General features: G+C 49.1%; 1 pseudogene; it reads right to left on the reverse strand.

The window, feature by feature from the left end:
- Positions 1-12,905: 12,905 nt before the first annotated feature.
- LOC137377779 (U2 spliceosomal RNA) lies at positions 12,906-13,014 on the reverse strand (annotated as a pseudogene).
- Between the last annotated feature and the right edge of the window lie 713 nt (positions 13,015-13,727).

Raw genomic sequence — 13,727 nt, forward strand, 5'->3', positions numbered from 1 at the left:
TTTGAAGTACAATCTTACAGATAGTGACTAAACATTTTGTAACTGAATGGTATATGCAGTAATAACTGCTCAACTTTTTGCAGAAAAGCTTTTTTGTCAATAATTATGTCAGGCAACACCACCCCCACCTGCCTGCCAAGAGTGAGGCACACATGATTTCGCCACATGAACATTAAAACTTAAAATTGCAAGCGCCTGGCTGGAAGAACATTTGCATAGTACCAGATGGTGTTGAAACAAAGGAACCAGTCCCCAGCCTAATACACAGAAGAGATCTGGTCAAACCAGTCGGTCACGTGACCACCTGCTGGCCAACTAGTGGAGTTTTAAACTGGAAAAACAAAATTTGAACTCAGAACGCCATGTGCTCCTGGAAGTGACGCAAGAATTACCTCCTCTCCTGTCTGCCCTCATCTCACTCTCAGCAGCTTCGGAAACCATTGAAGACATGGAAACTCAAAGAGAGAAAAGTCTCCTTTGTGAACAAGGTTTGAGAAAAATATTGGGCCCCAACGAAACGCAAGACCATATCTTCAATCAAGGACTGCAGTGAACCCGATGCACAGTAACAAGATAGTGCCTCAAATTGTTCCACTTTATCTTTTCTTCTTCTCTTTTCTGTCCCTATCTGCATGTGTATATCGCGTGTGCATGCTAGCGTGGGCGCGTCATATATCCGTAGGCGTGAACTGTATTAGAGTTTAAGTAAGTTTAATAAATTTCACTTTTCTTCTTTAAACCAAAGAAAGTCTGTTTGTGCTCATTTCTTTGTCTTATAATTGGAAAGTTGTGAACAAAAATTCACAAAGGGGGAGCTCAAAACACACTGTGTTTAAAATTAAACCCTGTTACAATAAGACCAGGTAAAGACAGCAAAAGACCTGGTCGTAACAATTATCTTGTTGGAGCTGAATCGGAATCAACAGTGATAGACTGAGATATAGACATGAGTGAATTTAAGAGAATCACATTACTGGAGGAACTGAAGGGTGCTCTTTATTTGTAATTGTGTTTATCTAATTTTGTTACTAGCTTTGGTGAGCAAATTACATTTTGTCCATGAGAGATTCTGTTGTTCTGTACTTTTAAACTCTAGGATCTAATTTAACAGCCTGTCAAGATGAATAAACTAGTTTTGACTACCTACTGTTAATCTCTGTCCCTTCCTGTCCCACACTGCTTTTCTGTTTTACATGACTCTTCTGAAGTACTATCTGCTCTATCCTATAAAATTCTCCTGATTTGGAAATCTCTGTCCTTGTGTTGGCTGCCCTGTCATCAGACACATATTACAAGCAGGTAGAGAAGTTGAACAAACATTGACTATCACAGGTTAAATTGTTGTGACAACAACAATGTGAGAAATGGTCCATCTTCCTATTGCTGATTTTTCTACTGCCTCACCTCAATAACCACAATAACAATCCTCTCCTTGAGTTTCATGGTTTATTGAATGAATTTGCACTCCTGACACAGTGTGAATCCACAGAGATTATCCGATACTGTCCATCTACCACCCCGTGATGTGATGTAGCTAGCTCCATTCTATCAACAAAAGTAATTCACACTGGCATTGCATACAATTTTGCTTGCTAGCCAGCTAATACAGTTGTGCTCCTCTCCATTGATGTTTGTATACCTAGCTACTTTACTTATAGGGCAAAATGTGCTTTAAACCAGATTCTGTTTTGATGGCATTAGATTAGCTATATATTTTATACGCAGATTTGCTAAATACACTACATCTACTGGTTCCCCTTTATCCACCCTACTTGTTACATCCTCAAAGAATGCGAATAAATTTGTTAAGCATAACTTTCCTTTCATTAAACCATGTTGACTCTGCCTGATTTTCTAAATGTCCTGCTACCTCTTCCTTAATAATGGATTCTAGCATTTTCCCAGTGACAGAAGTTAGGCAAACTGGCCTATAGTTTCCTGCTTTCTGTCTCCTTCCTTTCTTGAATAAAGGTGTGATATTTGCAGTTTTCCAATCTGATGTGACCTTTTCAGAATCTAGAGAATTTTGGAAGATTACAATGAATGCATCCACTATCTCTGTAGCCACTTCTTTTAAGACCCTAGGATGCAGGACACCAGGTCCAGCGGACTTGTCAGCCTTTAGTCCCATTAGTTTTTAGTTTTAGAGATACAGCACTGAAACAGGCCCTTCGGCCCACCGAGTCTGTGCCGACCATAAACCACCCATTTATACTAATCCTACACTAGTCCCATATTCCTACCACATCCCCACCTGTCCCTATATTTCCCTACCACCTACCTATACTAGGGGCAATTTATAATGGCCAATTTACCTACCAACCTGCAAGTCTTTTGGCTTGTGGGAGGAAACCGGAGCACCCAGAGAAAACCCACGCAGACACAGGGAGAACTTGCAAACTCCACACAGGCAGTACCCAGAATTGAACCCGGGTCGCTGGAGCTGTGAGGCTGCGGTGCTAACCACTGCGCCACTGTGCCGCCCCTAATACTTTTTCTCTAGTGATAGTGATTGTTTCAAGTTACTCTTCCCTTTTGCCTCTTGAATTTCTACTATTCTTGTGTCTTCTACTGTGAAGACAGTTACAACATACTTCCTTGTTTCCTGTTATTAATTCCCCTAAGGGGCTAACACTTACTTTAGGTACTATTTTCTTTTTTATATACTTGTAGAAGCTTTTACTGTCTGTTTTTATATTTCTTGATAGTTTACTGTCATACATTAATTTCTCGCTCTTTATTTTTTAGCCATCCTTTGCTGGTTTCTAAAATTTTCCCAGTCTTCTGGTCTACCTCAAATCTTCACAGCATTGTGTGCCTTTTCCTTCAATTTGATACCATACTTAACTTCCTTAGTAGCCACTGATGGTGCAACCTTTAAATAGATTCTTTCTTTCTCAATGGAATATATCTTTGATGTGAGTTATGAAATATTTCCTTGAATATCTGTTACTGATTCTCTACCGTCTTACCTTTTAGCCTATTTTCCTGGTCCACTTTAGCCAACTCTGTCCTCTTCCCTTGTAATTGCATTAGGTTTAAGACACCAGTTTCAGACCCACATTTCTCACCCTTAAACTGAATGTGAAATTCTATCATGTAATGATCACTCTTGCCGAGAGGATCCTTTGCTATGAGGTAATTAATTAATCCTATCTCATTACACATTAACAGGTCTAAAATAGCTTGCTCCCTGATTGATTCAAGAACATATTGTTCTGAGAAATGTTATCCCGAGAACATTCTATGAATTCATCCTTCAGGCTACCTTTGCCAATTTGACTTGTCAATCGATATGAAGAGTAAAATCACCCACGATTAGTGCAGTACCTTTCATACAAACCTCCATTATTTCTTGATTTATACTCTGTCCTACAGTGTAGGTACTGTGTCATGCACATTAGGCATGCAATGATGCAACATTCATGGAGTAACTCTGAAGGGTTATAAAAAAACAGACTTTGTCTTTAAAAATGAACTTTTATTTTTAAAAAGTGAACAATGGTCCAAAATGGTCACAGAAGAGAAGGGGTTTAACTTTTTGTATATTCAAAAAGTCTGTCAAAAACAAAGGACATATCTTCAAAGCCAGCAAGTGATAATGAAACCCATCTCACACCTATCATAGAAACATTCCAGAATTGAATGTCTTCTTCTAAAACAAAGGAGGTGCAAAGTAGCCACATTCTGGGCCATTTTGCAATCATCATGGGAAAGAAACCAGAATGTCTCCTAACAGGAGGTGAGAAGTGATAGTTTTACCTTTTAAAAAACAAAGTAATTCATGACAACGCTACGTCATCGCTCACGTCATCAGGATGCGCCGCGGTGCGCACATGCGCAGACGGTCTCATGCCCCCTGCGCATGCGCTGCGGTCTGGCTTGCCAGGACCGCTTTGCGCATGCGCAGATGAAGCGGTACGCACACAGTCTCCTCATCTCTGCGCATGCGCTGCGGTCCGACTTGCCAGGACCGTTGTGCGCATGCGCAGATGACGTCATCGCGTTACGTCGTCTTCCTCTGGCTACGCGCCAGGTTGGCCTCTGCGCATGCGTCAAAGCTTCGGCGCGTCTTTTTGAAAGTGGAAGGAGGAGAGGTTTCGTCGGGCATTTTCTCGCATTTTATCTGAATTATTATTTCGTTTTGGAGACTTGCTTCATTTTTATTTGACACAGGAGATTGTTCCAAGGTAAGTTGCTCTGCCTTTGTAAGTTGCTTTGAAAACATTTCCATTGTCTGGGCCACCGCATGTTCTCCAGCCCCTGTTGTGAGTTGCTCTGAAAACATTTCCATTGTCTGGGCCACCGCATGTTCTCCAGCCCCTGTTGTGAGTTGCTGTGTGCAGGCAGTACATGTGCTGCAACCTACCGTCTTAACGGTCACTTTCGTTTTTGTAACGTTTTAATGGAGTGCATTCTGTATTTCTTATCTCATCTCATGTTTCCCGTGTGGTCCCTTAATAGCCTTCCTGAACTTCAAACTTCGGTCATGGCAACGTCAGTAGATTCCACAGAGCAGTTCCTTGCCACCTTCACAACCCAGGAGTTCGAGAGTTATGACGACTTCAGCAGTAAACTTGAGATGTTTCGACAGGTAGCATGGTCTGCAGGCACATCCTGTGATGTGCCTTGTTATGTTTCACTATGTTAACAATGCTATTTATATGCGCTTTGCTGTTGTGCTTACAGGCAGCGGGGAGTCTATTTAAAAAAGTGAGCACCCGTACGCTTGAGAGGGAAAACAAGAGACGGCAAGTCGAAATTCCCATCCGCTTTAAGTATGCCTCAGTGAGGCTGTGCTGTGTACACTATGGGCAGCCATGCATCCGTTCCACTGGAGTGAGACCGAATCAGAGGTAGGTGCTGCGGTCACTACATTTCCACTTGTGTAGCTTGTCAGTCCTGTAAAGCTGTTCCTTGATGTGCATTGAACCAAGATTAGATTTGCAGTGATGGACACACAGTTACCTGCTCCTACACCCATCAGAGCAGTGCACATGGGCACACAGTTACCTGCTACTACACCCATCAGAGCAGTGCACATGGGCACACAGTTACCTGCTCCTACACCTATCAGAGCAGTGCACATGGGCACACAGTTACCTGCTCCTACACCCATCAGGGCAGTGCACATGGGCACACAGTTACCTGCTCCTACACCCATCAGAGCAGTGCACATGGACACACAGCCACCTGTTTCCCCATCCGACTTTGAAACAACCATGCAGAGCCTTGAGACTCCGCAATTGCCAGCTGCTGCCTGTCAAGCAGAGAGGGCGTCCAAAGGGGTCAAGCACTTGGGGAACATTCAGCAAGAAGAGACTGAGCACTAAAAGAAACAAGCATGCCATGTCCAGTGGTAGCAGAAATGTGAATGCTCTTGCTGTGAACACAACTGGTGATAGTAGTAGGCAGGATTAAATGGGAATGGATGGAAAGACGCACGAGTAACATAACCACTAGCAGGGAACTGCTGGGCTAAATGGCCAGCTTTATGTTCATAGCCCAAAAGAAATGTGCTTCTTTTGCCAGCACCCTCACATCATTCATGTTTTCCCTGAGAGCAGCATTGAACCATCATGAGATAGGGGCAGTAACATCATCCTGCCTCCTACAGCTGAGGTGGGTACTAAGTGATTCATTGGCGGTGTTATCAGTACATGCCTTTACCGCAGAACACAAAGCATGCTCAACAGTAATTCCATTGGAGGGAGGGAAGCTCTGACACTCATGTTCTTTCCTTATTTCCTTTCATGTAAAACGTGCCCTTGAGAAAACAATCCTTGACACTTAAGAACGGCATTCAAGCAAAGGAGGCAGTGCGGGAGAGGACGCAAGGATGTGCTGATTCCTGCATCTGAGGTGGGTAATAAGTGCTTCATTGGCGACGTCATCAATTGGTGCCTTCACTGCAGAACTTAAAAAGGTGTGCACAACAGTAATTTCAGTGGATGGAGGGAGGCAAGCTCTGACTCTGATTTGCTTTATTTCTTTTCATGTAAAACATGCCGTCGAGAAAACAATCCTTGAGACTTAAGGTCAGCATTCAAGCAACGAAGGCAACTGGATCATGCTGCGGAGCTCATCACGATGTGGAAAGGAACATTGCATTTATGGATGAATTGGGAATGCACATTGGGATGCGCTTGTGGGAACATTCACCAAGAATAGACTGAGCTCAGACTCTTGTGACTTTGCCTTCTTCACATGGACAATACAGTAGTGGAATAGAGAGCCAAGCGTTTATTCACCACAAGGCTCTCCAGGAACAATCTCTTTAGCTGTGCATAGCAGAGACTCGGCCTGTCTGTCTAACGGGAATGCTGGACACAACACTCATGTATCCATGCACAGCAGTTCCTCGGATACTTAATGAACTTAATAAAACTTTTCAATAATTAAACCCAGAATTGTTGAGGTTTTGTTTTGCATGCTATTTCCCCGACTTTGCAACTGCACTTCAGATATTCAACTATGGTGGGGGGGGGGGTAGAGGGAGGGGTGGGTGAAGAGGGGGAAGGGGTGGGTGAAGAGGGGGAGGGGTGGGGAGAGGGAGCATGCAAAATGCAGGGACCAGACAGTTGCAATGCCTGAAGTACTGTGGAGAAGTAGAGAAAGCAACTGGGTAGGGGAGAAAGCAACTGGATTGGGCATCCGCAGCTGGAGGGAACGGCTGAATGGAGAGGGCCGGAAGCGAGAGGCCGTAGAGAGCCGCGGGGAGCGAGCGTGCGAAGACCTTGGTGTCACCGGGTCCAGGGACTGGCCAGTAAGTCTTTTGCTGTTGTGTTTATGGCGCATGCACAGAAAAAGGCGCTCCTCTTCCGTTCCGCTGCTCCCCCCCCCCCCCACTCTCTCCCCTTCCTCCCTCTCCCCCTAGCTCCCCCCTCCCTCTTTCTCTCCCTCTTTCTCCCCCCCTCCCTCTTTCTCCCCCCCTCCCTCTCCCTCTTTCTTCCCCCTCCCTCTTTCTCCCCCCTCCCCCTCCCTCTTTCTCCCCCCCTCCCTCTCCCTCTTTCTCCCCCCCTCCTCTTTCTGCACCCCCCCCCTCCCTCTTTCTCCCCCCTCCCGCCCCCCGGCAACGCTACCGCTGGTCTCCCCGCGCTGCTCTCCCCGGCCCCCGCGCTGCTCTCCCCGGCCCCCGCGCTGCTGTCCCCGCCCCCCGCGCCGCTCTCCCCGGCCCCCGCGCCGCTCTCCCCGCCCCCCGCGCCGCTCTCCCCGCCCCCCGCGCCGCTCTCCCCAGCCCCCGCGCTGCTCTCCCCGCCCCCCGCGCTGCTCTCCCCGCCCCCCGCGCTCCTCTCCCCGGCCCGCTCCACTCTCTCACTCCGGCCATTGTATTCTGCCACATGTTTGTCAGGTTTCATCTCTGTGATTCTTTGAGCAGCGCCATCTTTAGTCCTGGCAGCTGCTACAGTCGCAAGCTGTGACGTTTTCGTGGCACAAGCTGTATCTGCGCATGTGCCAAAACAGCGCCACCTACCGATCGCGTTGTCAACAATTGCGGTCTTTAAAAAAAGACAGCCTGAAAAAGAGAGAGACAGAGAGAGCCTGAGCCAGAAGGTGAAGCTACTTGTCACTGCCGGCATTCCAGAAACAAAGTGATTCCTGACAACGCTGGCCAGCGCCGACGTCATCACGCTGCGCCGCGGTGCGCACATGCGCACACGGTCTCCTGATCTCTGCGCATGCGCTGCGTTCCTGCTTGCCAGGACCAGTTTGCGCATGAGCTGGTGACGTCATCGTGTTACGTCGTCTTCCTCAGGCAACGCGCTAGGTCGGCCTCTGCGCATGCGCTTCATGCAACGCCACCGGATAATCACGCATGCGTCAATCTTCCGATATTCACGCATGCGTCAATCTTCCGATATTCACGCATGCGTCAAAGCTTCGGCGCGAGTTTTTGAAAGTGGAAGGAGGAGAGGTTTCGTCGGGCATTTTCTCACATTTTATCTCAATTATTTAGTCATTTTGGAGATTTGCTTCATTTTTATTAGACAGAGGAGATTGTTCCAAGGTAGGTTGCTCTGAAAACATTTCCATTGTCTGGGGCGCTGCATGTGCTGCAATCCCTGTTGTAAGTTGCTGTGTGCAGGCAGTACATGTGCTGCAGTCCAGCGAACAACCTTCCATCTAAATGGTCACTTTCGTTTTCGTAACGTTTCAAAGGAGTGCATTCTGTATTTCTTATCTCATCTCATGTATCCCGTGTGGTCCCTTAATAGCCTTCCTGAACTTCCTAAACATATGCCTGCCTGTTCAAAGCTCCACTTCCCCCACCTGCGGTACCCTCTCCTTGCTGTTCAGTTACACAGTCACCTGTTCCTGCACCCATCCGAGCAGTGCATATGGACACACAGCCACCTGTTCCTGCACCCATCCGAGCAGTGCACATGGACACACAGCCACCTCATGCCGTGTCCAGTGGTAGCACAAATGTGAATGCTCTTGCTGCGTACACAACTGGTGAGGTGGGAGTGCAGCCACACCATTCTCCATCCTCAGTGTTGCTTTAAGGCAAAGGTAGGTAAGAGTGAAAGAAATGGAAGGTGATGCTGATAGTAGTAGGCAGGATTAAATGGCAGCGTATTGGAAGGCGCAGGAGTAGCATAACCACTAGCAGGGAACAGCTGGGCTAAATGGCCTGCTTTATGTTCATAGCCCAAAAGAAATGTGCTTCTTTTTCCAGCACCCTCACATCATTCATGTTTTCCCTGAGAGCAGCATTGAACCATCACGAGATCGGGGCAGTTACATCATCCTGACTCCTACAGCTGAGGTGGGTACTAAGTGATTCATTGGCAGTGTTATCAGTACATGCCTATCCTGCAGAGCATAAAGCATACGCAACAGTTATTTCATTGGAGGGAGGGAAGCTCTGACACTCCTGTTCTTTCCTTATTTCTTTTCATGTAAAACATGCCCTTGAGAAAACAATCCTTGACACTTAAGGACGGCATTCAAGCAAAGGAGGCAGTGCAGGAGAGGACGCAAGGATGTGCTGATTCCTGCATCTGAGGTGGGTAATAAGTGCTTCATTAGCGACGTTATCAATTGGTGCCTTCACTGCAGAACTTAAAAAGGTGTGCACAACAGTAATTTCAGTGGATGGAGGGAGGCAAGCTCTGACTCTGATTTGCTTTATTTCTTTTCATGTAAAACATGCCGTCGAGAAAACAATCCTTGAGACTTAAGGTCAGCATTCAAGCAACGAAGGCAACTGGATCATGCTGCGGAGCTTGTCACGATGTGGAAAGGAACACTGCATTTATGGATGAAGTGGGAGTGCACATTGGGATGCGCTTGGGGAACATTCACCAAGAATAGACTGAGCTCAGACTCTTGTGACTTTGCCTTCTTCACATGGACAATACAGTAGTGGAATAGAGAGCCAAGCGTTCATTCACCACAAGGCTCTCCAGATTTGATCGGGAAACTTTCCGATTCCCACCCATTGATTGAGACTGCGCTACTGATGTTTGTGTAGAGCAGTTGGATCCAATTGCAGATTCCCTCCCCAAACCCCATTTTAGAAAGCACGTCCATCATGTCGGTGTGCGATATCCTGTCAAATGCCTTCTCCTGGTCCAGTCGGATGAGGCAGGTGTCCACCCTCCTGTCCCGTACATAGGCGATCGCATCCTTGAGTAGCGGGAGACTATCAGAGATCTTCCTGCCGGGTACAGTGCAGGTCTGATCGGGGTGAATCATCAACTCCAGAGCAGATTTGACTCGACTGGCTATGACTTTGGACAGAATCTTGTCGTCAACATTAAGCAGTGAGATGGGTCACCAATTTCTGATTTCTGCCCTCTCCCCCTTCCGCTTGTAAATGAGGGTGATGATGCCTTTCCTCATGGATTCTGACATGCTGCCGGCCAGGAGCATACTCTCGTATACTTCCAGCAGGTCCGGGCCGACCCAGTCCCACAGGGCCGAGTACAACTCAACCGGTAAGCCGTCGCTTCCGGGAGTTTTACTCTTCTCGAAGGACTCGACGGCCTTTGTCAGCTCGTCCAGAGTTAGCGGCTTGTCCAGTCTCTCCCTCCTGCTGTCCTCCAAGACCTCTGTGATAGATGACAGGAAGGACTGGGAGGCTCTGCTGTCTGTGGGCTTCGCGTCATACAGCCCCGCATAAAAGGATTTGCTGATCCTTAGTATGTCGGACTGCGAAGACGTTACCGAGCCATCTTCTTCCTTCAGGCTGCTGATAACAGAGCTCTCTCTGTGTACCTTTTGGAAGAAGTAACGTGAGCACGTCTCATCCTGCTCGATGGAGCGGACTCTGGACCGGAAGATGATCTTGGAGGCCTCCTTGGCAAAGAGCGAGGCCTGCTGGCTCTTCACCTCTTGGAGGTCCTCCTTGACCTCGACCCCCATTGACTGCAACCGGAGCAGATTTTGCATACTTTTCTGGAGTCGGGACATTTCCCTCTGTCTCTCTCTCTCCCTCTGAACACCTTTGTGGATGAAGAACCTCTTGATGTTCTCCTTAATCGCTTCCCACCAGTGAACTGGAGACTCAAAGAGGGATTTCATGGTCCTCCAACCTTTGTAATCCCTTTTGAGTTCCTCAACGTTCTCTGGGGTCAGCAGTGTAGCATTGAGCTTCCACGTCCCTCTGCCAACCCGCTGGTCATCCTGTAAGTGACAGTCGGCCAGTAAGAGGCAGGGGTCGGAGAAGAACACCGGCTTGACGTCGGTGGATCCGACCGTGACAGCACGGGACACAAACAGGAAGTCAACCCTGGAACGGGCAGACCCGTCTGATCTTGACCATGTGTATCTGCGCTGCGCTCCGCCTGCAGGTTTGCTGAAGACGTCGTGCAGTTTGGCATCTTTAACTGTTTCTATTAGGAATCTGGACGTAGCGTCCAGTTTGCTGTCGTCACTGCCGGATCGTCCAGCCGCATCGATGATGCAGTTGAAATCACCGCCTAGGATGACCGGCCTGGACGTCGCCAGCAGCAGTGGCAGCTGCTAGAATACGGTCAGCCGCTCGCTGCGTTGTACCGGGGCATACACGTTGATCAACCGGAGCGGAGCGTTGTTGTACATTACGTCTGCTACGAGGAGGCGACCGCTCACCACCTCCTTAACTTCGGAGATGGTGAAGTTACCTCCCCGCAGCAGAATACCCAGGCCGGAGGAACGGCAATCATTACCCCCCCAACAGATCGATGGCCCCGTGGGACCACCATCGCGACCACTGCCTGTAGATGCTGTGGTGTGGTATTCCACACTCCTGCAGAAACAGTAGGTCGGCTTTGACCTTGGCGAGGTAATCCAAGGTTGAAACACATCGCGTAGTAGATTTAATGCTACGCACATTAATGGAAGCAATCTTTACACCCATTTTTTTAAAGTTAGCTGTTGCTTCCCATACCATTTGTCCTTGCTAGTCCCAGTCCTTCGGGATGTTCCTGCATACCCATCGTGTGAGCAAGCTGTTTCACAATAGTTGGGCTCAGAAACCCCTCCTGGTTTTTCATGCAGGGGTTCTTCCGCTGGGGTGACATCGGGGGGGTCTTGTCGGCAGCAAAGATTGGGTTATCCTCTGCTGCTTCCATCTGTTCCTCCTCGAAAACATCACTGCTCCCGGCTTCCCGGAGCTGAGGTGCGCCAGACGTGTCTTTGCTCCCGGTGTCCCGGAGCTGAGACGCGTTGGCCACGTCGTTACGTGTGGCGCTTTGGGGTTGGGGCACGCCGGGCCATCACAGCTTCCAGTGTCCGGGGGCTAGGATGCTTTATCTTCCATCTCCTTGGAGTTCTGCCGCCTCTTTTGAAGGGGCTGTCGTTCCATCATTCCCCCGTCCAGTGAAGAGGAGTTGTTGCAGTCTGATTCAGAAGATAGCCTCCTCTTGCCACTGGTTTGGGTGGTGGCCTGTTCCGCTTTGGGATGTTTTTTCTTTGTGGTTTTCCTCTGGACCACTTGCCACTGACCTGTTTGTCCATCTGCTGCCTCCTCCTCCATTGATTCTGTCTGTGGAGGAGGGGTTTCCGAGTGCAGGGTAGGTGCTGGGTCGCTGGTTTCAGCTGCCTCCCCTTTCTTCTCCTTCTCAGGTTGAAGTTCCTCACTGCGGAGAAGGTTGCTGGTCTCCTTTCGAACACTGGACGCCTTCGTCGAACCTTCTCCCGGCCTTTCCTTGGACCTTGCCGCCTGAGCATAACTGAGGCAGTGTTTGGGGCAGGTTTTGTAGAGATGGCCTGACGCACCGCACAAGTTGCAACACTTAGTCTGCTTACAGTCCTTGGTCTGATGGCCTTCCTCCTTGCAGTTCTTGCAAACAACCGTGCTGCAGTTGGCTGCCACGTGACCAGATTTGCCACAGGTGCGGCAAACTCTGGGCTGTCCAGCGTAGACCGAGAAGCCTCGACTTCCCCCGATAGCGAAGCTGGAGGGAGGGTGGATGATGGCTCCACTGGGATCGACCTTCAAGGTGACCTTGACCTGCCGCTTGCAGGTCCAAATCCCAAAGGGGTCCTTGACATCACTGCTGCTGCCGGCCACCTCGAAGTACCTGGCGAGAAAAGGTGAGTACATCCACCACCGGAACATGGGGGTTGTAGAGGTGAATCGTCACCACCCCGGTCCCGTTGTGACGGAAGCGTGAAGAGCGGCTCCGCTGTGAGGATCGACAGTGGCACCCGGTCCCCTTTCTCCTTGAACGCCTTCAGGAACTTGATGCATCCCGCCACGTTCCGGAACGTCACATCGAAGTATCCACTGCTGGGGAAATCCTGCAGGCAGAAAACGTCCGTCGCTTGAAATCCGCAGCAATCGAAGAGAATTTTCTTGATGAAGAAGGTGCGATCGACCGGTGCATCTCCTTCCTTGTCCTTCACGACCACCCGAAAGGTGTTGCGCACATCCCTGGCCCGAAGCTCGAAGATTGGTTATAGCCATATTACTCAAAGCTTCCCCAGGATCAAAAGGCAATGATCATGGTCTCTTCTCAACCAAGTAAGCACTGATAAGAACAGATACTACACTTGATCTTAGCCAAAAGGCTGAGAAGGAGGCGAGCATAAGAGGGGTGACAATCCCAGGCAGCGGAGGCACTCAGGTTAAAACCTCCCTGTACATGGATGACGTCGCCGTCTTCTCCTCGGATCCGCTGTCCGTGGGCAGACTGATGAGCATCTGTGACCAGTTTGCACTGGCCTCGGGAGCCAAAGTTAACCACGGCAAGAGCGAGGCCATGTTCTTTGGGAACTGGGCAGACCGATCCTTTGTCCCCTTCACCGTCAGGTCAGATTACCTGAAGGTGGTGGGGATATTATTCGGAAGTGCCGGGGTGTGCACCAAAACCTGGGAGGAGCGAGTAGCCAAGGTATGACAAAAGTTGAGCATGTGGGGGCAGCGTCTCTCTCCATTGTGGGTAAGAACCTGGTCATCAGGTGCGAGGCGCTCACGTTGTTGCTGTACGTGGCGCAGGTCTGGCCCATACCCCACTCCTGCGCTGTGGCGGTCACCCGAGCCATTTTCCGCTTCATCTGGGGATCTAAAATGGACCGGGTCCGGAGGGACACGATGTTCAAATCTCTGGATAAGGGCGGGAAAAATGTACCCAACGTGGCCTTCATCCTGATGACCACCTTCGTGTGCGGCTGCATCAAGCTGTGTGTAGACCTCCAGTACGCAAACTCCCAAGTGTCACTACGTGCTGAGGTTCTATCTGTCCTCGGTGTTGCGAAGGATGGGCCTGCTCACATTGCCGCGGAACGCTCCATCC

The sequence above is a fragment of the Heterodontus francisci genome, chromosome 1 (genome assembly GCF_036365525.1).
Source record: "Heterodontus francisci isolate sHetFra1 chromosome 1, sHetFra1.hap1, whole genome shotgun sequence".
NCBI classification, from domain to species: domain Eukaryota; kingdom Metazoa; phylum Chordata; class Chondrichthyes; order Heterodontiformes; family Heterodontidae; genus Heterodontus; species Heterodontus francisci.